This window comes from Chelonia mydas, chromosome 8 (genome assembly GCF_015237465.2).
Source record: "Chelonia mydas isolate rCheMyd1 chromosome 8, rCheMyd1.pri.v2, whole genome shotgun sequence".
NCBI classification, from domain to species: Eukaryota; Metazoa; Chordata; order Testudines; family Cheloniidae; genus Chelonia; species Chelonia mydas.
Genome location: NC_057854.1, coordinates 12,879,697 through 12,905,178, shown reverse-complemented (window position 1 = coordinate 12,905,178; position 25,482 = coordinate 12,879,697). Strand labels below are relative to the sequence as shown.

The window sequence follows — 25,482 nt, the reverse complement described above, 5'->3', positions numbered from 1 at the left end:
TTCAATAGGACTGACTGCAGGACTAAAGAGAATGACCTGGTCAAGTCACTCCAAATTTAGTCCCTGCGCCCATGTCTGCCCAGGCGCTCCTGGCCGACGTGGCCAGGAGCACCTCGGACATGACGATGACGGCTACCAGTCGTATTGCACCATCTGCTGCCAGAAGGCAATGGGTTGCTGCTACTGTGTAGCAATGCAGTACCACGTCTGCCAGCACCCAGGAGACATACGGTGATGGTTACCTGAGCGGGCTCCATGCTTGCCGTGGTATGGCGTCTGCACAGGTAACTCAGGAAAAAAGGCACGAAACAATTGTCTGCCCTTGCTTTCACGGAGGGAGGGAGGGAACGGGGGCCTGACGATATGTACCCAGAACCACCCGCGACAATGTTTTAGCCCCATCAGGCATTGGGATCTCAACCCAGAATTCCAATGGGCAACGGAGACTGCGGGAACTGTGGGATAGCTACCCACAGTGCAACGCTCCGGAAGTCGACGCTTGCCTCGGTACTGTGGAAGCACTCCACCGAGTTAATGCACTTAATGCACTTAGAGCATTTTCTGTGGGGACACACACACTTGAATATATAAAACCGATTTCTAAAAAACCGACTTCTATAAATTCGACCTAATTCCGTAGTGTAGACATACCCTTAGGTGCTTGAAGGACATAAATCCACACCGTGTAGAGGTCAAGCATAGGAGTTTATTACCTACAGCGCTGACGGAGTGTCACCTCGCTTATTAGGCTCAGAGACACTGTCAATCAATTGATTACAATAGAATATATGGATTTTCCATGGGCGGGGAAAGTGACGGGGTAGGCAGTCCCACACCCCCAGATAGGTTTAGCTGCTAGACATGATAGCACAGCAGCCAATGGTCAAAAGGTTACATGTCTCCGCCCATGGTCTCAAGTTAACAAATTAAGATTTAGCATTTAATTAGTACTTTAATAAATGTATTAGTATGGAATATATGTTGGATTTAATTTGGGGTCCACAGGAATGAAGTAGCTCCTTTGATTGTCCAACAGATACATATCTAGGGGTAAAAGCAAAGAAACAGTGAAAGTATATGGGAATAAAGATTGTCTTTCAAGTTGCTAATTTGTATTTTAAGGCAGGCATTGGTTCCTGGGAAAGGGAGGTGGGAGGAGGCCATATCTTATATTGACATGCTTGAACTTTTCATAAACTCAAGGTTGGATGTGTGGGAAGAACATCTCCCTACAGAAGAAACTAACACAACAGAAACAGGGCTTCTTCTATTTGCGACTTTGAATAAGACACACTTATTGTCCCCAACATCTGGCATTTTGCTGAGCAGGCATATCTTTTCAAAAGCAAGGTTATCTTTGGTTATTCTGCTTTCTCTTAGCTATTGCTAGGCCTCTGACCTCTTGACCAAACTCTGGACTTTGGGCACAAATCCATATACCAGGTTATTACAGCAGCAATGGATTTTAACCCTTCAGTGCTTATATAGCTCTTGTTATGATAGTATCTGAATACCTTACAATCTTTACCGTGTTTATGCTCACACTGTCCCGGTGAGAGAGAAAAACACCATTCTCTGTTTCACAGCTGGGGAGCTGAGACACTAAGGGACTTCTTCAAGGTCACATGGGAAGTTTGTGCTAGAGGAGGAATTTGAACCCACATCTCCCAATGGCTAGGCGAGTGCCCTAGCAATTGGACCATCCTGCCTCACTCCCTGGGACTTGTCCATTCACCACTCCTGGTTTTCCTGCCCTTAATTGCCTTTGTTGCTTCTCCTGCCACATTATTCAATGGGCAATTTTCCCAGGATTTTCAATAAGGTTTTGGATAACACCTAAGATCTCAATGTCATGAGTTGTTAATAATCTCCATATAGATAATATATAGGCAAAGCAAACAGGATTCTTTGGGTAGGTTTGCCAGTATTATTTTACAAGGACGAATGCAGCGAGCAGAACTGATTCATTTCTAAAACTACATTTTGCTTTAAAAGAATACATTCATTCTTCAGCTCCATTATAGTCTTTTATCACCTTTGAGACCAATTCTTCTGAACGTAAAAGGAATATACAGTGCAAGATGTTCCAGATCCTTAAGGGCTAAAATAAAATTTTGCTATGGTTGCTAAGATAACACAACTTTAATTAGTACTAGCTAGTGAAAATTGATGACTAACAAAATGAGACTATGGTGCCAGTACGGCAGTACTGCGAGATGGTGAAGATGTATTAGATTGTTGAATCTCCCTGCAAAGGTAAAATATAATTTCCCCATATTCATAGATTCCAAGGCCAGAAGGGACTATTGTGATAATCTAATCTGACCTCCTGTGTAAAACAGGGTCATAGAACTTCCCCAAAATATTCCTGAAGTATATATTTTAGAAAAACATCCAATCTTGATCGAAAAATGGTCAGTAGTGGAGAATCCACTATAACCCGTGGCAAATTACTCCACTGGTTAATTACTTTCACTTAAAAATTTACATCATATTTCCAGTCTGAATGTCTCTAGCTTCAATTTACAGCCATTGGATCATGTTATACCTTTCTCTGATAGATATAGAGGTTTCTAACATTATACATATTGCATTAAGGGAATTTTCCACCCCAGTTGCCCTTCCCAAATCACCCAGAGCCCAACCCATTCTCTATTTTGGAAAAGGGGAGGCATATGTCCCAAGATCCACAGTTCCTGGTTCCCGTCCACTTAAATTACTGCAGGGAAGCAAAGAGCCCAGAGTATAGTAACTCAGCCTCTGGATTTGACCAGCAGTAGGTTTATATCTGAAGCTGTCATTGTACAGGATTAGCCAGATTTTTTTTATTATTATTTTTACAGCAGCTTTCTGTTCAAAGAACTCCAAATATTATGACTGGGCAAACAAAGCCTTTGCTAACTGTTACAAGAAGGATGTGGATGTAATGTTAGGAGCGCAGGATGAACGATTTATAGAGTCAGCAGATTGCAAAGAGAAAATACCTTTTCATAGCTCTTAGGACAATCCTTGGCATCAATTAAAGTTAGGTATCAAATGTATACATAATCACGTACTGCATACGAATGTGAAGGCTCCATTAGCAAAACGCAAATCATGGTTTGCAGCTGAAGCCAGGGATTGTTCCATGAAAGATATATTTGTTCTCCAAGAAGATGATAGACTAAGGCTAAGCTGTGAAAAAAATCGAGCACATATCGCTCCATTCAAGAAAGCATGTTCATGCCATGCTGCTGTGAAGGTCTGTCCCCACTTCCACTGTAAGCCCTTTAGGAGCAGGGGTTTTACAAGACAGCTGTCAAAATGCACCGTTCTTGGCTGGAAGTCACATACCAGAGCATCACTTAGGGGTATAGGAATGCAACTGAGAAATGTTACCGAGAGTTAGTGATGGGGATTGCTAGGACCTATTGTTTATCTTAGGGATTAAACCCTTTGATATTGTATAATATTAAGAGAATGGAGGGATGATGCAGGATGAAACTCAGAACTAGCCAAGAAGAGGCAGAAGCTCAGGCTCAGGTTCCTGTTTAAGTAAAGAATAAAAGCAAACGCCAGGATGGGATGTGAGTTGTGAAGGGCAACTTTAAGATATAGACTTTCCTCTCAGCTGTAAGACAGATCAATGGCAGTGTGGAAACATGGCTAAGTCATTGGAAGGGGTTCAGTCCATGCATGATACATTGGGAGAGGATTTGCTTGGCTTTGTCACCACATGTTTACTGACACCTCCCTTAGTCCCTGGAAAGGATCAGAGGCTTCCAAAAATGGTGAATTTTTTTCATTCTAACTTCCAGAAGAAAAAGGAGGAATTCAATGCTTGGCACTGACAGCAGATTCCAAATAGATGTAAACACACAGGCAGCAGGGAATAGTCAGTCTCTCTCACTCTCTCTATTTTTTTAAAAAAAATAATTACTGCAAAGATGTGGCAGAAACTAACAAAAAAATCAGGAGATTTTAATTTCCTATATATTTTAGCTCTTTAATTCATTAATTGGCACTAGCAATATCTATTTTCTTTTGATCTTCATAATGTTTTCCATCATAAATGATAGATATTTACAGCCCTCCTCAGAGGCATTCTCTGAGTTTTGTGCAACTCAGGCAGAAAGGCTAAAGCCAACATTTTCCAGAGTGGTCACTAATTTTAGGTGGTATTTCTGGGTCTCAATTCAAGCACCCTACGTTACTAGACACTTTAGAATACTTGAACTTGGCTTGACTGGAGAGGAAGTCAACATCAGAGCCAAGATCTGAGATTAGGCGCTCCTGGCTCTTAGTCCTTCACTGGATACCTCTAAATTCTGGACCTATGCTCAGCTCACTAAGCCCTATCATTTTGTTTGTACGGAGTGCAATATGTTGCCTCGATATGAATAAGGACATGGACACTTTTGAATAGGAGTCTACAGGATATTTAAATTTTAGACCATGCTGAGCAAAGTCACTGCTTGTGCATGCCATCTGGTGGCTCATGGTAGATTTCACTGTACACTCCAAAAATCATTCTTTCCTCTGAAACTAATTTTTCCACTCTATTTGGAAAAGGGAAAATATAGTGCCTATCTATAAAAAGGGAAATAAGGACAACCAGGGGAATTACAGACCAGTCAGTTTAACTTCTGTACCTGGAAAGATAATGGAGCAAATAATTAAGCAATCAATTTGCAAACACCTAGAAGTTAATAAGGTGATAAATAACAGTCAGCATGGATTTGTCAAGAACAAATCATGTCAAACCAACCTGATAGCTTTCTTTGACAGGGTAACAAGCCTTGTGGATAGAGGGGAAGCAGTAGATGTGGTATATCTTGACTTTAGTAAGGCTTTTGATACTGTTTCGCATGACCTTCTCATAAACAAACTAGGGAAATACAACCTAGATGGAGCTACTATAAGATGGGTACATAACTGGTTGGAAAATCGTTCCCAGAGAGCAGTTATCGGTGGTTCACAGTCATGCTGGAAGGGCATAACAAGTGGGGTCCCACAGGGATCGGTTCTGGGTCTGGCTCTGTTCAATATCTTCATCAATGATCTAGATAATGGCACAGAGAGTACACTTATAAAGTTTGCGGATGATACCAAGCTGGGAGGGGTTGCAAGTGCTTTGGATGATAGGATTAAAATTCAAAATGATCTGCACAAACTGGAGAAATAGTCTGAATTAAATAGGATGAAATTCAATAAGGACAAATTGAAAGTACTCCACTTAGGAAGGAACAATCACACATACAAAATGGGAAATGACTGCCTAGGAAAGGACTGTGGAAAGGGATCTGGGGGTCATAGTGGATCACAAGCTATATGTGAGTCAACAGTGTATGCAGAAAAAGCAAACATCATTCTGGGATGTATTACCAGGAGTATTGTAAGCAAGACACAAGAAATAATTCTTCCGCTCTACTCCGCGCTGATTAGGCCTCAACTGGAGAGAGTATTGTGTCCAGTTCTGGAAAGATGTGGACAAACTAGAGAAAGTCCAGAAAACAGCAACAAAAATGATTAAAGGTCTAGAAAATATGATGTATGAGGGAAGATTGAAAAACTTGGGTTTGTTTAGTCTGGAGAAGAGAAGACTGGGAGAGGACATGATAACAGTTTTCAAGTACCTAAAAGGTTGTTACAAGGAGGAGGGAGAAAAATTGTTCTTCTTAACCTTTGAGGACAGCACAAGAAGCAATGGGCTTAAATTGCAGAAAGGATGGTTTAGGTTGGACATTAGGAAAAAATTCCTAACTGTCAGAGTGGTTAAGCACTGGAATAAATTGTCTAGGGAGGCTGTGAAATCTCCATCATTGTGGATTTTTAAGAGCAGGTTGGACAAACACCTGTCTGGGATGATCTAGATAATAATTAGTCCTGCCTTGAGTGCAGGGGACTAGACTAGACGACCTCTCGAGGTCCCTTCCAGTTCTATGATTATTTGCAATTTCAAAAGCTCTCTTGTAACTAAGTTGTTTAAGAGAAATCAGTGCAAGTGATTCTTCAGCTACACAGTTGAAATTAAATGTAGCATATTTAGAAAGTTGTTTAAAAGACAGAAAATACTGGATGTTCATAAATCCTTTCTCTGCCTTTCAAACCTGCTGCATATTGAGAAGGAGCTGTAAAGATGTAAAGCAAACACATAGCAAGAAAATTGTTACCCATGGGCAAATTTTGATCACCAGCATCTTAGAAAGGCTGTAGTTCTGCAAAGGCAGAAGTCACTCAATAGACTAAGGACAATATTTTCAAAAATCTTATCGTCATCGTAAGGATGGTTTCATATTTGGAGGAGCTGTCCATTTCTTGCGAAACATGCCAGATGAATAGTCCATTTCCCCTTGGATTAGATACTGACTCAGCAGGGCCAGCTTTTCCACTCTGTTCTGAAAGAGCTTGTTTTAACTAGAAAGTTAGTTTGTGTTAGAACTCAACCTTGAGGAAACGTGTTACTAACATGATGTTGAACAGGAGGATGATGAAATGTAGACAGGGACAAGCTGTATTTAACATCATGTCAGATGGTGTGGTTAAACGTATAGTTCTATGCAATAGAAATGCACCATGTTACTGACCAGACAGAAGCAGCTACGTGGCTATTACAAAGTGTGTATGTTACTGTGAGTGGGAAGAAATCAAGTGTCTAACCATATGCTAATATTTAGGTAATAGCCCCCGTCTGCCATCTAGTGGCAGTAATATTTAATGCCTTTTGTATCTTCATACAGTGGGGCCAGAAATAGATGGAGCTGTTTCTGATAGCAAAAAATAGATGCCTTTGGCTTGGAGCGGTACTGCAGAGCTACGAGAGAAAGCTCATTCAGTCAAGCTCCCTGCCTTCTGCACTCTGCTACGCCCAGTTCACTCCAGTCTGTTTGCACCTTAAGTAACCCCTTCCATCCAATGCTGCAAACTCCATGGAATTTACTAGGGCTGAAGAATGTCCCCTGCATGACTTTCAGGAGGAAGAGAGAGGACTGTCTTTGGTCTGGCCTGCTGAACAAGCTAAACAATTTGGGTGAATTCCCTGCCAGTGCTGGGGTAGGAAACCCTTTTGTTCCCTTACCCAAGGTCAGCTGATGCGGCTAGGCTTTGTTTAACTTTGCTAGGAGGCTCCATTCCTGATCACCACAGGAATGGGTTACTCTGCAGGCTGTATATCTTTCCTTCTCTCCTCCTTGGATGACCACTCCCTTTCAAAGCTAGCAGCCAGCAGGAGAGAGTCTTATAACGCTCCTACTTTAAAATTCTTGCTTTGCTAACAGATGTTTAGCCACCCAAGGCAGAAGTGAACCCCCTGCCCTGGGACAGTGGCAGATTCCTAGAGGAACACTGAACATCCTTCTGAGAGATGGATTGCCACCTATGGTCATCCAGCTGGGATGAGGTAATGCAAAATGACTATGCTGGAATCCTACAGCTACATTTCACTTTCACAACTGAGAACGGCCCACAGGAGCTATTTAATGCTGTTTGTTATTAGTTTTACACTAATGTGAATCAGAGCTTAATAGGGACAGAGTACTGCCCACTTAGAAGAGGGGACTGAGTCAGGTCTCCTGGGTGAGGCTGACAACTTTCTACTCATACAAAACCGAACACCCTTGCCCCACCCCTTATCCAAGGCCCCCCCCCCGCTCACTCCATCCCCCCTCCCTCCCTCTGTCGCTTGCTCTCCCCAGCCTCACTCACTCACTCATTTTCACAGGACTGAGGGAGGGGGTTGGGATGTGGGAGAGGTACGGGCTCTGGGCTGCGGATGCGGGTTCTGGGTGGGGCCAGAAATGTGAGGTTCAGGGTAAGGGAGGGGGCTCTGGGCTGGGGCTGTGGGTTGGAGTGCAGGGGGTGAGGGTTCCGGCTGGGGGTGTGGGCTCTGGGGTGGGGCCAGGGATGAGGGGTTTGGGGTTCAGGAGGGGGCACTGGGCTGGGGGATGGAGCCAAGGGATTCAGAGTATGGGAGGGGGCTCTGGGCTGGAAGTGCAGGTTCTGGGGTGGGGCCAGAAATGAGGGGTTATGGGTGCAGGAGGGGGCTCCAGGCTGGGGCCAGAAATGAGGGGTTATGGGTGCAGGAGGTGGCTCCAGGCTGGGGAAGGGGATTGGCGTGCAGGCTCTGGGGTGGGGCTGGGGATGAGAGGTTTGGGGTGTAGGAGGGAGCTCTGGGCTGGGATTGAGGGGTTTGGAGGGCGGGAGGGGGGAATCGGGGCTGGGGTACGGGATGGGGGGGTCAGGGGTGCAGGCTCCAAGTGGTGCTTAACTCAAGCAGCTCCTGGAAGCAGCAGCATGTCCTCCCCTCCAGCTCCTACGCAGCAGCATGGCCAGGAAGCTCTGCATCCTGCCCTGTCCACAGGTGCTGCCCCTGCAGCTCCCATTGGCCATGGTTCCTGGCCAATGGGAGCTACAGAGCCGATGCTTGGGGCGGGGGCAGCATGCAGAGCCCCCTGGCTGCCCTTATGCGTAGGCACCAGAGGGGGGACATGCCGCTGCTTCCGGGAGCCCAGCAGAGCCAGGGCAGGCAGGAAGCCTTTGCCCCACTGCACTTTTAATGGCCGGCCAGACTTTTAATGGCCTGGTCAGCAGTGCTGACCGGAGCCGGAAGGGTTCCTTTTTGATAGGGGCGTTCCGGTCGAAAACCAGATACCTGGCAACCCTACTCCCTGGGTTCTCTCTGACTCTGTCACTTGTTCATTCAGGCTTGATTGTGAGATGACATCGTAGTCCATTAGCTCCTAGAGGCCCCAGCGGCTTGGGCCCCATTCTGCTAGACGCTGTACAAAGGTAAGAGACAGAGCTACTTCAATGAGCTTACAATCCAAGTAAGCAGTTGGAAGTGCTTAGCAGCAACCAGGCTACAACACCAGGAGCCTCTGGTAAGTCAGTGAACCTATGTGTAAAGCACTTATGATAACTCACCTACATCAGTGTTGTGAATTTAGACTTTTTCCTCTAGCTCCCATCAATTTAGTATCTGGGCACCTTGCATACATTAGCTAATGTATGCTCACAATCCCCTTTGATACAGCAAAATATTGTTGTCCCCTTCTACAGATGGAGAATTGAAGCACAAAAAGCTTAGGTGACTTGCCCACAGTCACACAGGAAAACTGTGACAGAGCAAGGAACAGATCCCAGCTCTACAGAGCTCCACTTCTGTGCCTTACCCACATACCCATTCTGCCTACATCATTTGTTTGAAATCCTAGATAAGGCAAAGCATTATTATTATGGTTTCCTCCACAGTTCCTGTGGCTTATCCACTAAACCTACCTTCTTAGACGAGAAAACTTTCTTTTCTCCTTTTTCTACATCCACTCTACCCTAGATTTTCTTCTTGTGTTATCCTGTCTGTTCAAAGTACCATTGCTCACAACTAAGTAATTTAGGATGCTTGCTTAAGAGAATCTAGTTCATCAATTTCCCCTCTCCTCAACATATTTTCTTTTCGACAGTTCCCTTCCCTCTCCCTCATCTTTTGTCTCATTTTTTACCAACTTAAGTATTGTTATTGTTCAAAAGGGAAATTAAAAATTTCTCATATTGTAGTGGGCAAGCTTCTGCTGGAGTAATTGTTCCTGTCTGTAAATGAATGAGCTGCACTTGTTTTCAAAAAAGATTTTGAAATGTTGTAGAACAGGGAATCCAGTTGCTCCATCCTGCACTCTACATCCTAAATGCTTAATCAGTCTTTGCTCTCAGCAGTTGCAGGACAGAGATTCCCAAACTGATCTGTAGACCAATGGTGACATGCTGGTGATCACACAGCTGTCTGTGGACCACAGGGTGTGTCTCCAACTCATCTATAGCTGCTAGATCACATTAAAAGCAATTAAATGTGTAAAGTGTTCCCACTCCCCCCAATATTAATTTTCCAGGCAAACTCTTGCTGTAGGTGCCACTGGGACATTAAATGACTGGGAATTGGAAGGGAGGTGGTCTGTGAAATTGCAAATGGGAAAGCAGATGATTTTCAACTTGTGAAACAGGTTGTTTTTAGAAGCGGGTGAAATTTTAAGTGTTCCATAATATTTGAATTTTTAATGAATTCTCTTCAGCCACCCAGTTTACTAACAAAAATGTTCACACAAAAACAAGTTTTGAAGTGGACGTCAGTATTCACTCCAGAAGGAAAGTACTTTCAAGCTCATCCAATTAGGACACTGTAACAGGGTCAGCTTACCTCTCCCAATCACAGCCACGCCTTGGTTACCCTCTTCTGGGCCTCAGTTTCCCTCCTGATGACTGTCTCCTCTTAGCAGGTAGACAATGCAGTTCCCCACTCTCCTGGCAGAGTCCCTTAATTTAGCCCCCCAGGCAAACATAAGAGCCCATCTCTCCCAATGGAACAAAGAGTGCAAAACAATCCTAAACAAACAAAAAGAAATAAGATGCATCCGATGAAGTGAATTGTAGCTCACAAAAGCTTATGCTCAAATAAATTGGTCAGTCTCTAAGGTGCCACAAGTACTCCTTTTCTTTTTGCGAATACAGACTAACACGGCTGCTAGTCTGAAACCTGTCAAAAAGAAATAAATAAATCCTACCACCATTCTTCACCTGCAGGGTTTCATGTGTCAGTGCAGATCTCAGTTGTTCTTCATCCTCCTAAGCTGAACAGTCTCTTGCCCAGGGTCCTCCGGCCTTGTCTTCCCCACTCAATGCAGGGAAAAAGAAGAGATTTCCTCCTTCCTTCTATGGGAGCATCAGCCTAGGATTCCTCAACAGAAACAGATGCAGGCATCAAGCTTCAATGCTACACCGCTCTTCTTATCCCAAATAGAGCTGGGAGAAATTTTTTGGCCAACATTTTCTGCAAAAACCAGATGCATAAATTCATGTCCATTTATCAAATTGTTTCAGTAAAAAAACCCAAACAAACCACACACACAAAAAAAACCCCACCCTCAAAACATTTAATTTTGACATTGTCAAAACAATGTTTTATTTGAAAGTTTCTTTTAATTTTATTTTTTTAAAAAACAAGCCAAAACATTACATATGGTCAAAGTCAAAACATTTCATCTAAGCAAAACAATTTTTGGACTTTTCAATACACCAAAGATATAACAAATATTCATTTTCAGTTCAACCCCCAGACTTTTTTTTCCCCATTTTTCAGAATTGCTAGCAAATCAAAACCAAAACAAGGTGCCTCTTATTCACACAGCAATAATCCCACACCATTTCCTTTCCTGGTTTTAGCACCGGTCTAAATTGTCATTGCTCAATGCAGAGCTCACAAGGAGCCTTTTACTATTCAGAACCATTGGCCCTCCCCAAGCTTCTTTCTCCTTGATCCTTCCTCCCAACTCCTGGGCATTCCATTCCAGCCTCACACTTTAAGGCCTCTCAATTAAAAACCCATTACTGTCAGCCTGACCCCTTGTAGTATAGCCAAAAAGACAGCTCTTTTATATCCCTTCTCCCAGCATGCACTGCTCCCAAGACAACAACTCCCATCACCTGCCCCCCGAACCCAACTACATCCGTTGAATGCCTAGAATACCCTTGAGCTGCACTTAACCAAGACTGGGCCATGCCAGACATGGAGCTTCCCTTAAAGAACCAGCACCATCTGACAGGCACAACATGATTTATCTGACCCACCAAGCCACACAGTTTGAATTTAGAACTGATGTGACCATTCTGTAGAGGGGAAAAAAGATACTTGTCAAAAAATATCAGACAACAAATTTATTCAGTGAAATCACAGTCTCCTTAGGAATCTACTTTAAATAGAATAGAAGACTAAATTAATAGAATAAAGTGTTCTCTAGGACCTGTGGGTTCTAGGTATTGTGTGTGTGTGTGTGTGTGTGTGTGTACACATGTATGGGATGGAGAAGGTGGGGTGGGGATATACCTCAAAAAAAATCCCAGTCAGACTTGTCCCTAATGCCAGAAAACAAAGTATGGATGACACAACTTCTTAAAATTGCAAGAATGAACATTTTAAAAATAAGTGAATCAATTTTATTCTGGGGCCATTATCCAGGGGCTGAGCATGAACACAGATCAAAGGCTTGAGGTTATATAGGACTCAGAACGGTGAAGTTATAGCACTAGAAAGAATGAAAACTAATGGCAGACATTCCAATTACCATTTTAATGACTAGAAGTTGCGTCTGAGGGCGCAGACTAAAGGCAATCCCTGAACATGGTTTGAAGGAGGATGTATTAAGAGTCATTCATGGAAAATGGAAATGGATGTGCTAATGTTATAGTGTTTGCAATTGGTATGCATAACCAGACATGTGGAAGTTCCCATCTGGGCGATGCAGTGGGGTGAGTTCTATTAAGCAGAGAGACTCTGATACAGAGATTATTTGGAGTCTTTGTGATTTCCTACTGCAGTTCTCAAGACAATTGTTGCTGTCTTAAGCTGCAGTGGTATGGGGAGGAGAAGCAACGCACCTGTTCCTAGGCATTGGCAAAGTGATGCTTCCACATGAACTTATTAAAAAATAAATGGGGTTAGTGGCATGTTCCAGCCCAACAAGTTTAAAAACAAACAGAACACATGATCAGAGAGAACAGAGGGGGACTGATCCTGCCCCAGTAAAGTCAATGGGAGTTTTGCCATAGACTGCAATGGGGAAAGGACAGGCTCAGAGACGGATAGATGAGAGAGGGGAGAAAACCTGTGCAGTGAATTAAATCACCATCAAATGCTGGGGAAATTCAGAATCAGAACTGATAGTGTCTGAGGTCCATATCTAATCAGATACCAATACATTTGGGGTGGCTGCATTGCATTACTCATAAGTGGTGAAACTGTGAGCTATCTATGCAGGTCATCTTCAAAGAAAGCTAATTACGCTGAAGTGATTGAGACTAGACCCCAATGAAATGCTCCTTTAAACTTTAATAATTTTTAAAGCTAACAGACACAATCTCTGTAAGTGTTTCCAGAGTCAGCCTTCTGGCCAGGCAAGTTTACATATCCATAATTATTCTGTTTCATCCTTCAATTTACCCTTTCCTTACTGCAGGATACTTTCAGCCTCAGCTATTAATCATTCTATACAGCAATTATAATTGACTGAGATTAAAATAGATATTTTTGTGCATGAGGCTGTCGGCCTATTATATCATGAATTGTTTATTAAAAAGCACATGGCAAGTGAAAAAGAATGGGTCACCATTTACAATTCAGAATAAACTTCCAGAGATTCTGGATACAGAAGGCACTGAATTCCTTCATTCTTGGGAGGAAATTTACCCCATCAAAACACACACAGACTCTTCAACTGCATTGAATGTGAAAATGTGCTGATCAAATAATAATTCCTCGTTAAGTCAGCTCAGACCAAAGAGTTTGGTTAAATATTTGCTACTGACACAGATTTTCTTTAATGCAAGTAAGAGAAAGGACCCATTTCCCTGTTACAAATGGGAGACTATGTAGTAAATGCACACGCTAGTCGAAGGCCCAAACATACTGTAGGGATATCAGATTTGTCATACCAGAGATCAGAGTAGCTTCTCTTTATTTGTCAGCAACAGCTGATGGTTCAGAGGAGGCGAAACAAAAATCTCATAATGCACTTGCGTACACTGTGGTGAGGTGAGAATTCCTGCCAGATCCCTACAACTAAGAGTCAATGTCAAAACTCCATTTGATTTCAGTGGTGGAGAATTTGTTTCTTACATTGTAAAACTGAAAATACATCATAAATTTGGCCATAAAATTATCCAAGCCTTTTAAAACTACAGCCAGTATATTTTTCTCTGTGTTCTCCTGTGGCCGTAAATCCCACAGATTAATGACTTTGTACATCCTGGGAAGAAGCCTTCTCTTTGTTCTCTCAGTTCACATACATTCCACTGAATGCCTTGTTCTCATATCATGGGACAGGATGAAAAGAAAGGACCCCACGATGTACTGAAGCTCCAGAAAGCTTAATAAGAAGTATCTGTGGGCAGTGAGAAGCAGTCCTGAGCACCGGGAGGATTTTGAGAGCAACCCATCCACAAAGAGAATGACTCATGGGATGACTGTGGGATAAAGATGCAATGTTGATGTTTCATGAACCAAAGCCTACAGCATTTGTTCTTCCACATGCCTCAGCACAAACTCACCAGGTCACTATGGCTTGCTGGGTGGACCTTTGCCCCAATTCCCTGATTGTCAAGGCATCATCATTCTTGTGGCCTTAGTTCTATGTTACCTATACAGTATCATAAATCCTTTCATACTTTGGAGCTCCGCATAAACACACCCAACTCATCTCTTGGTTCATGCCCATGAAGTTACTTTTCTGCTGCTGCCTTCTTCCTCAGTCAGATGTCCATATTGAGAGGCATGACAGACATCAGAGACCATGGACGGTCACAAAGAGAGCAGGACACAGCCGCAAGTTGAGGTTCTGAGTACACGGTGGTAGGGCAAACCTGGTCATAGGTGGGATAGAAATAGGTAGGATCCTGCATGTCTTAATTCGTATTTAGGTCCCCAAAATCTTGTTCTGCCTGCCATAGTTTTCTCCTTGTGCTGTTATTTCTTACTGCATTCAGACCGTCCCCACACTCAGAGGCTTCTGGCTCCAAGTACAAGAGCGCTCCCCTTTCCAGCTGACATAATTATTAAACAGTCAATTTGTAAACATCTAGAGGGTAAGAGGGAGATAAGTAAGTAAGTCAAGGACAAATCATGCCAAACCAACTTAATTTCTTTCTTTGACAGGGTAACCAGCCTAATGGATGGGGGGAAGCAGTAGACATGGTATACCAGGTCTTTAGTAAGGCTTTTGATGCCGTCTCGCGTGACATTTTCATAAGCAAACTAGGAAACTATGGTCTAGAACAGGAGTCGGCAACCTTTTAGAAGTGGTGTGCCAAGTCTTCATTTATTCACTTTAATTTAAGGTTTCACATGCCAGTAATACATTTTAACGTTTTTTAGAAGGTCACTCTCCATAAGTCTATATATTATATAACTAAACTATTGTTGTATGTAAACAAGGTTTTCAAAATTTTTAAGAAGCTTCATTTAAAATTAAATTAAAATGTTGATCTTACACCGCTGGCCCACTCAGCCCGCTGCCGGCCTGGGGTTCCATTCACCTAGGCCAGCAGTGGGCTGAGCAGGGCCAGCAGCCGGGACCCTGGCTGGCAAGGGGCCGGCAGCCAGAACCCCAGACTGGCAGCGGGCTGAGCGGGGCTGGTGGCCGGGAACCCAGCTGGCAAGGGGCCGGCAGCCAGAACCCCAGACCAGCAGCGGACTGAGCGGGGCTGGTGGCCGGGACCCCAGCTGGCAAGGGGCCGGCAGCCAGAACCCCAGACCGGCAGTGGGCTGAGCTGGTCTCGGGTCCCGGCCTGTCCACATAGAATCATAGAATAGAATATCAGGGTTGGAAGGGACCTCAGGAGGTCATCTAGTCCAACCTCCTGCTCAAAGCAGGACCAATCCCCAATTTTTGCCCCAGATCTCTAAATGGCCCCCTCAAGGATTGAACTCACAACCCTGGGTTTAGCAGGCCAATGCTCAAACCACTGAGCTATCCCTCCCCTCTGGTTCTGGCCCATTCTCTTCCTCTCTCTGCACTGAGCTAAGGGTGGGAGTGCACTGAGAACAGGGCTGGGGGTTGGGGTACAGGGTCTGGCCAGGAGCTAGAATGAGGGAGGGGGCTCAGGGTTGGGGCAGGAGGTTTGGGTGTGGAGCGCTTACCTGGGCAGCTCCCATTTGGTGCGAGGGGTCCAGGTGGGAATGTGGATGTGGGGGGTGCAAGAGTCAGGGCATGCGGTGTGGGGGGGCTGGGTATGTGTGGGGGCTGCAGGAGTCAGGGATGGGGTTGTGGGGGGATGCAGGGGTCAGGGCACAGGGCTGGGGTGTGAGGGGGTGCAGGGATGAGGGCTGGGTGTGTGTGAGGAGGGGTCAGGGGTCAGGGCAGAGGGCTGGGGTGTGAGGAGGGTTCAGGGGTCAGGGCAGAGGGCAGAGGGCTGGGGGTGTGGGCTGGGGTTGTGGGGGTGCTCCCAGCCCCCTGCCCTGAGCGGCTCACGGCAGGGGGCTGGAGGGGATATGCCAATTTCACCTCCTTCCCCAAGGTCCCCAGAGCAGAGAGCCTGCTGCGGCTCTGCTTTTCCCTCTCTCCCTCAGTAGCCATCAGCTGATCGGAGGGAGAGAAGGAGGGGCAGGAACCCTGCAGGCTGGGGAAAGAGGCGGGGGGAGGGGGAAGCTTGCCTGCCCTGCAAGGAGAGAATGGTGGGCGGAGAAGATTGGGCTGGGCCGGGCAGGATTTTTAATGGCACGCTGCTGTCCCCGGCAGACAGCAGCGTGCCATTAAAAATTGGCTCATGTGCTGTCTTTGGCACGCGTGCCATAGGTTGCCGACCCCGGTCTAGAAGAAATCCCTATAAAGTGAGTGCACAATTGGTTGAAAAAACATACTCAAAGAGTATTTATAAATGGTTTGCTGTCAAGCTTGGAGAATGCAAGACCCTCAGAAGTCTGCTCTGGGTCTGGTACTATTCAATATTTTCGTTAATGACTTGGATGTGGAGTAGAGAGTACACTTATGAAATTTGCAGATGACACCAAGCTGGGAGTGGGGTCGGGAGGGCAAGCACTTTGGAGGACTGGATTAGAATTCAAAATGATCTTGATAAATTCAAGAATTTGTCTGAAATCAATAAGAAGAAATTCAATAAAGACAAGTGCAAAGTACTGTACTTAGGAAGGAAAGATCAAGTGCACAAGCATAAAATGGGGAATAACTGGGTAGGCAACGGTATTCCAGAAAAGGATCTGGGAATTACAGTGGATCACAAATGAACATGAGTCAACAGTGTGATACTCTTGTGAAAAAGACAAATGTCATTCTGGAGATGTATTAACAGTAGTATCATATGTAAGATAAGGAGGTAATTGTTCCACTCTTCTTGGCAGTGGTGAGGCCTCAGCTGTAGTGCTGTGTCCAGTTTTGGGCACCAAACTTTAAGAAAGATATTGTCAAATTGGACGGAGTTCAGAGGAGAGCAACAACGAGTAGAGGTTTAGGAAACCTGACATGAGAAAAGGTTAAAATAATTGGTCATGTTTAGGCTGGAGAAGAGAAGGCGGAGGGGAAACATGGGAAGTCTTCAAATATGTAAAAGGTTGTTATGAAGAGGACAGTGATCAGTTTTTCTCCATGTCCACCAAGGGTAGGATAAGAAACAGTCAGTTTAGTTTGCAGGAAGGGAGAAATAGGTTAGATATTAAGAAAAACTTTCTAACTATAAGGATACTGAAGCACCAAAACTGATTACCTAGGAAGGCTGTGAAATCCCTGTCACAGGTGATTTTTAAGAACAGGTTAGATAGATAAACATCTATCAGGGATGGGCTAGCTAAACTTATTTGCACAGGGGATGGACTATATGACCTCTTGACGTCTCTTCCAGCCCTACATTTCTATGATTTCTGAAAGGGAGTACTCTGAGAGATGCTCCATTCCCCCTTCCACTACAGTACGTGCACTGGATAGCATCATTTAGGGCCTAACCCAAAGTCCATGGGAGCCTTGACTTCAGTAGGGTTTGGATCAGTCCCTTAGGACTTTCTTTTCATTTAAAAACCCATAAAGGAGGAATTTGGAAGTTTGACTCTAATGATAGTTCAAGGACTTAAAACAAATGTTGGAATCTCGTGATCCATTACAGATAACAATACTTGACCCATATTTCTCGTTTATGCATGTTTCTTCTTCTGTCATCTGTCATCTCTACATGTATTTGAAGTCTTTTGGCTCTCCTCTGTTTTCTGGAAATTTGTTTTATTGCACTAACATTGTGATGTCACTTGCATAATATCAGAATTCCACTGACTCACTGTGCCTGTCAGAAGCCCCTTTATACTAGTGTCAGCTGGCGTGCTAAGGACTTAGCCACTGGATACAGCGCACAGTTTGTGCTTCGACATTCCTGAATTTCAACTGCCTTGTAAGTTTGTAATGTTAAATTTAGCTTCTGTGTCCAGTTAATTAAACAAGGCCCTGATCCTGCAATAAACTCTGGATGGGCCCCTGGGGTGACAGGATAGGCCAGTTTCCACAGTAGCCCTTCTAGGTCATGGTTGAGATTTGACTGCCAGTTCCCACACTGTATCTACTTTATATCTAAAGAGAGGGCTTCAGGCTTTAGGAGAATCAAGCCAACAATTTTCCAAATCACTAAAGCTCACATACACCATTTTAAAAACTCAATGAGGTTATTGAGTATGTCATTTCCAAGTTAGGTATAGGCTCCTGATGGCTTCAATCTGCAGCATCTGTGTAGGAATGGTGGAGAAAGGAGTGGTTAACCCAGCGTAGAACTAAATCCCCTCTTTTTTTAAGGTTACTGCAATGCACAAAAGCACCTGTTTCCCCTTCTGAGTTAGATTTTGGTGGGCATCAACCTCAAGTTTCCAATCCCCCAACCTGTGACGTCCTTCCTGGAAGGCATCCTGCTGAACTGATCCAGCATGCTCTCACAACTCATCTGAAACAGCAGCTGAATAACTCCGCCAGGTGCATGTTCTATAACCAGGTGACTGTATGAGCACCTACGAGGAAGAGAGGGGCAAACTTTCCCCTCACTGACCCCAGACAGAGCACGAGCATTAGCCTTCTTTGCAGGAACAGAGCCAACCAATTTAGGTCTTCCTTTCCTGTGCTCCACCCACCCCTTTAGTCCCAATGCTAAAGTGGCACTTTTGGAACAGCTCAGAGATCAAAAGATCGCGGTGTTCTCCCCTGCTGCAGTCATTTCCTTTCACAAAGCCATCTCCCCTTGTCTGGTTCTGAAGCTCCTCTCCCCAGCTAACGTCTCTACCCAGGCTCCCATATGACTCTTTGCCCCTCATCGCCAAGCCCACCTAGCACACAGCTCCAGCACCTGGCCTGCAGAAGCATATGCTAAGCATTAGCTGTTCCCCAAGATTCCCCTTCTTCTTCTCATTGCTGTTGCTCTCTGACCTATCTGGATGACTTGCCAAAATCACCATGTAATCAGTGCATCCCAGGCTCAGAACTTTCAGACTTACTGGCTGACAGCCTCGCTTAAGGCACCAGAAATGCCCCGACACTTTACAGATCACATCACTTCTGTAACTTCTGAGGAAATATGCAGAACATTGCTGTTAAATGAAGCCTTTAAAGCTCAAGTAGGTCACAAGAAAGAGAACACAGTGTCTTCCCCCACCCATTAGGAAAAAAGTGCTTTTTATGTGGGGAAGACACACACAGTTAATTAGCAGTTACAGGAGTCATGTGACAAGCATGCTACTCTGGAATTTTCATGTCAAACAACATGGATGATTTACTACCAAGATAGAGAAGAGCATGGTCATAAGATAAAAAGGCCAAATGCTACTAGTTTTGCAGCAAGGTGCTTAAAAAATTCAAACAAATGAAAAATAGGTCACTTTACAAGACAGTTGCTCAACAAAGCTTGTCATCAAAAAAATGTTAAATAACAAAATTATGGAAATGTCTCATGATAGTTTCATTGTAAATAACAGGTAGTTCCAGAAACTATGGAAAATAATTGACTAGAAAGCCAACCTTATTTCAGCCCATAGCTGTTGTATTATTTATGACTTTTAAGCTACATTGAGTCTGTGAGATTTTCAGCTGACTGAATCCAGAATTCAGGTCCAGGTGGGCAGACCTTTGTGCCCATACAGACCCACACTGATGTTGGTGGAACTCATCCATGTGAATCTGATTGCAGGATCATGGCTCATGTGTTCAGCCTATTGAAGAGAGAAATGGCTCAGCTGAAAACTTTAGCTACCAATCCAAACTTCTGCAAAGTTAGGCCATAGTCTTGTGAAGACTTACACATACATTTAACTTTACACCATTGAGATCAGTGGGGCTAGCATTAAAATGTTGCTCCTTTGACCTATTAACAAGAGAAAGAACTTGCTTTCTCCCACCCTTGGTCTGCCTCATCTATTGAGATTGTAAACTCTTTAAAGCAGGGACTGTTTCTTATCAGCTGTATATACTGTGTCTAGCAAAAGAAGGCCATAATTGTAATCAGGGTCTCTGTAATGCAAATAATAATAACACTCAGCTGCTTAGTGTTAAGTATGTCTGTAAGTCTTTGGAGCATTGGAGTCTGAGATGATGAAATGCTGTTTGCATCCAGGCTCTTGGTGTAGGTCCATTTCTACTTGACAGATTAACAGAAATCACTTGTTTTAATTTACCACCCATTAAAAACCTCTAGTAGGGAAGCTTTGTCTAGACCTACAGAGGGCATCTACAGGTCACACTATAGGACACCATAGCCTCCTTTAGAGACACCTATAGAGAGAGACCAGCTAGCATGCAGCAGTGAGGGATAAATGCTATACTGACTTTACATTTGCACAACTCTATGCCTTCAGAATTCAGCCCTGTGTGTGTAATAATAAACATATGGATTATCTCAGTTAAATTATGATAGATGAAATCTTGGCTCCATTGAAGTCAATAGAAAAACTTCTATCAACCTCTTTGGAGCCAGAATTTCACCCAGCAGTTATTTATGTTGGTTCTTCTCTTGCTTTTTGGATTACAGAGATAATCTTACTTTTTTGGATTAGTTGCCATGGTATCTGAAAACAGATGTTCCAGCCTTTTAGAAGGACAGCTAGGCAATGGTGAGGTACTGTATGATGGTTGTTATGTGTTATGTGCAGTTAAAATTACAAACACAAGCATGGGCTAAAACAAAATATTTGAAAAGCCATGACAGTCAGATTTCCCTGCCAAAAACTGCCTTACTGCTGAGTGACTACAGTGGGTGGTCCCAGTACTCATAAGAACAGCCATACTGCGTCAGACCAAAGGTCCATCCAGCCCACTATCCTGTCTACCGACAGTGGCTAATGCCAGGTGCCCCAGAGGGAGTGAACCTAACAGGTAATGATCTAGTGATCTCTCTCCTGGCATCCAGCTCCACCCTCTGACAAACAGAGGCTAGGGACACCATTCCTTACCCATCCTGGCTAATAGCCATTAATGGACTTAACCTCCATGAATTTATCCAGTTCTCTTTTAAACCCTGTTATAGTCCTAGCCTTCGCAACCTCCTCAGGCAAGGAGTTCCACAGGTTGACTGTGTGCTGTGTGAAGAAGAACTTCCTTTTATTTGTATTAAACCTGCTGCTCATTAATTTCATTTGGTGGCCCCTAGTTCTTATATTATGGGAACAAGTAAATAACTTTTCCTTATTCACTTTCTCCACACCACTCATGATTTTATATACCTCTATCATATCCCCCCTTAATCTCCTCTTTTCCAAGATGAAAAGTCCTAGTCTCTTTAATCTCTCCTCATATGGGATCCATTCCAAACCCCTAATCATTTTAGTTGCCCTTCTCTGAACCTTTTCTAATGCCAGTATATCCTTTTTGAGATGAGGGGACCACATCTGTATGCAGTATTCAAGATGTGGGAGTACCATGGATTTATATAAAGACAATAAAATATTCTCCACCTTATTCTCTATCCCTTTTTTAATGATTCTTAACATCCTGTTTGCTTTTTTGACTGCTGCTGCACACTGCATGGACATCTTCAGAGAACTATCCACAATGATTCTAAGATCTCTTTCCTGATTTGTTGTAACTAAATTAGCCCCCATCATATTATATGTATAGTTGGGGTTATTTTTTCCAATGTGCATTACTTTATACTTATCCACATTAAATTTCATTTGCCATTTTGTTGCCCAATCACTTAGTTTTGTGAGATCTTTTTGAAGTTCTTCACAGTCTGTTTTGGTCTTAACTATCCTGAGCAGTTTAGTATCATCTACAAACTTTGCCACCTCACTGTTTACCCCTTTCTCCAGATCATGTATGAATAAATTGAATAGGATTGGACCTAGGACTTTCCCTTGGGGAACACCACTAGTTACCCCTCTCCATTCTGAAAATTTACCATTTATTCCTACCCTTTGTTCCCTGTCTTTTAACCAGTTCTCAATCCATCAAAGGATCTTCCCTCTTATCCCATGACAACTTAATTTATGTAAGAGCCTTTGGTGAGGGACCTTGTCAAAGGCTTTCTGGAAATCTAAATACACTATGTTCACTGGATCCCCCTGGTCCACATGTTTGTTGACCCCTTCAAAGAACTCTAATAGATTCGTAAGACATGATCTCCCTTTACAGAAACCATGTTGACTTTTGCCCAACAATTTGGTTTTAAGGCAAGAAGGAACCATTAAGTTCATCCAGTCTGACTTCTTGCATAACGCAGGCCATAGAATTTGACCTAGTGATTGTTGCATTGAGCCCAATAACTTGTGATTGAACTAAAGTATGGGCTTGATCCTGCTCCCATTCAGGAAAACGCCCATTGACTGGAACTGTGAAAGACCAAGCCCATATCTTTTAGGACAATTTCTGGTCCCCTTAGCTATGGTCTACCAGACATCTACCTACTCAGGCTATGCCTAAGGCCACCCTGCTCCTTCCTCTTATCTTTCTCAGTCAGCTAATTAGACTGTGCTGTGCTGAACAAACAGTGAAGTGACATGTGCCAGCAATGCCCCTCTGCCATGTACATTGGCCAAACCGGACAGTCTCTACGCAACAGAATAAATGGACACAAATCTGACATCAGGAACCATAACATTCAAAAACCGGTAGAAGAACACTTCAGCCTCTCTGGCCACTCAGTAAAAGATTTAAGGGTGGCAATTTTGCAACAGAAAAGCTTCAAAAACAGACTCCAGTGAGAAACTACTGAGCGTGAATTAATATGCAGACTAGGTACCATTAACTTGAGTTTGAATAGAGACTGGGAGTGGCTGGGTCATTACACATATTGAATCTATTTCCTTAAGTTAAGTATCCTCACACCTTCTTGTCAACTGTCTAAATGGGCCATCTTGATTATCACTACAAAAGTTTTTTTCTCCTGCTGATAATAGCTCATCTTAACTAATTAGCCTCTCACACTTTATCATATCATACACAATGTAAGGAGAGTGGTCACTTTGGATAAGCTATTACCAGCAGGAGAGTGAGTTTGTGTGGGGGGGGGGGGGTGAGAAAACCTGGATTTGTGTTGGAAATGGCCCATCTTGATTATCATACACATTGTAAGGAGAGTGGTCACTTTAGATAAGCTATTACCAGCAGGAGAGTGAGTTTGTGTGGGGGGGGGGGGTGAGAAAACCTTTATTTGTGCTGGAAATGGCCCAACTTGATTATCATACACATTGTAAGGAGAGTGATCTAATAGATAAGCTATTACCAGCAGGAGAGTGGGGTGGGAGGAGGTATTTTTCCATGCTTTGTGTGTATATAATAAGATCTTCTACACTTTCCACAGTATGCATCCGATAAAGTGAGCTGTAGCTCACGAAAGCTTATGCTCAAATAAATTGGTTAGTCTCTAAGGTGCCACAAGTACTCCTTTTCTTTTTACAGTTTGTATGGTAACTTCCAACTTATCTGTATGTATATATATCTATCTTACTATATGTTCCATTCTATGCATCCGATGAAGTGGGCTGTAGCCCACAAAAGCTTATCCTCTAATAAATTGGTTAGTCTCTAAGGTGCCACAGGTACTCCTGTTCTTTTTGCGGATACAGACTAACACGGCTGCTACTCTGAAACCAGGAAAAAACAGGCCACAGAAACAGCTTTGGAGCACTGGGAAGTCATACCATTGACCAGTGCCCCCTGAAAGTGGTGAGAAAGAAAGACAATGTCCTGGAAGGAGAGAAAAAAATTGCAACAAACACTGAGTCTAACAACACAGTTAATTCTATGAGTCACATCGGTTTTGCAAAAACACGCCTATCTTCAATATTTTCCCATTATATTGAGCTCAGTGGTGGTCTGTGTAAGGTGATACACATGTCAACAGAAGTTTCTCCATGGTTCGTAGATTGTATTTGATCCATAGTATGCAAACCATCCCTTTCTTTGGAGAAATTACACTACAGTAAGCGTTAGTAACATTATTGCAATATTTCAGGCTTTGTGGGCAGACAGGTTAATATTCACCATCAGCATTTTATAAGGGTTCTTCCTGTGGCACACGTGTAGCACCGGAGAGAAGTTTATTTTAAGGATTCCTCTGATGGGTGTCAAATAAATTCCATGACAATAGTTAAAAAGCAGTAAGTTATTTCTTACGTTAACAGAAACACATTTTGTGGTTGTTTAAACATTCTGCTTGGCGTCTTCCTGAAGCACTTGACCTATATCATCCTCCCACTCTTGCTTCAGCTTCTGTAGATTTAAACTAACTTTTGAAGGGAGCAATCCATTTTAACGTGTTCAGCTGTAGTGGTGACACTCTAACGAGGTGGTGGGAGGAAAACTCACTGGCTGAGCCCATTTTCAGTTTGTAAAATCTACCATATGCCTTATTTTTGCAGTAAATTTAATTACTCTCTTTGAGCCAGATTGTCAGCTGGTGTAAATCAGTATAGGCCTATTGAGCTACACCAATTTGCATCTGCTGAGGATCTAGTTGTTTCATTTTATCGAATTTTTTTGCCACCCATTCTTTTTGTGTAAATCTCTGACCGCTTTGTCCCCACCATGACTCCAGGAAAAGGAGCAAATTCCCCATGAATTCCAGGCTGGGGAATAGCCAAACGCCATTTATGGACCTTTTTCTGCATATAAAGTGGTGTTAAGGAGCCTGACTCTGTGGTACTTGTGTAGCCAAAACTCCTTGTGATTCAGAGGCCCGAGGCTGCTCATTTAAAATGTAGAAATGAGAACACTTGCTGGTTTAAGGGCTGACCCTGAATTACTTGCACCTCCCAATCAACTTTTCCCAGTCTGTCCAATGACCTAAGCAATACACAATTCCCAGTCCCTTTTATGGCAAACTTTGAGAAAGTATGGCCACAATCTACAGCTTCACTAAAACACCTGAAAACAGCTTTTATTAAATAATTTCACAAAAGAGAAACCCCAGAGGGGAGAGGGGGATGTAAGTGTTTTGAAAACTTAGGACTCCTTCCGAAGATTGTAAAAATGTCACACCACTCCAAGCTTTCTTCTCTCACACCCCCAACTGATACCCAATTGACAAAATCTGTATCACACTTCTGGAAACAGGGAATGAGGTGATATTTACCCCTGTGCTGAGGCTTAGGTGGCACTTAAGTGGTGTTGGCTCTCTCTGGAGAGGTGAGTTTCCCTCATTATGACCAGGAAATAAAATGCATAATGCATTTACCATAAAGCATATTACAAGAACAAACTAGTCCATAAAAGATTATGGGACAGATCCTCAGCTGGAGTGAACTGGTCTAGCTGCATGGACTCCAACAGAGCTACGTTGATTTATACCAGCTGAGGATCTGGCCGTTTGTGCTAAAGTTCTCTAATATATTCTAAGAGGCACCTGAACCAAATACCTTGTCCCTTTCCCCATACCAGCAGATCTGTGTAATAAGGAGGCACTTCAAGGATGAAGAGTGATATGCATTTGAGTCACACATCCAAAGGAGTCGTTCCATTGCCCTACTCTGATTCATCACCATTCCAGTCGGGAAAG

The 25,482-nt window shown here is 43.4% G+C and overlaps 1 long non-coding RNA gene across 1 annotated transcript; it reads right to left on the bottom strand.

Annotated features, from left to right (window-relative positions):
• Positions 1-587: 587 nt before the first annotated feature.
• On the bottom strand, positions 588-25,482 carry LOC122461510. Its single transcript, XR_006283447.1, has 4 exons — positions 25,343-25,482; positions 10,530-10,795; positions 10,166-10,350; positions 588-1,044 (listed from the first exon to the last, which is right to left on the bottom strand). It is a non-coding gene; the product is annotated as an uncharacterized LOC122461510 (long non-coding RNA).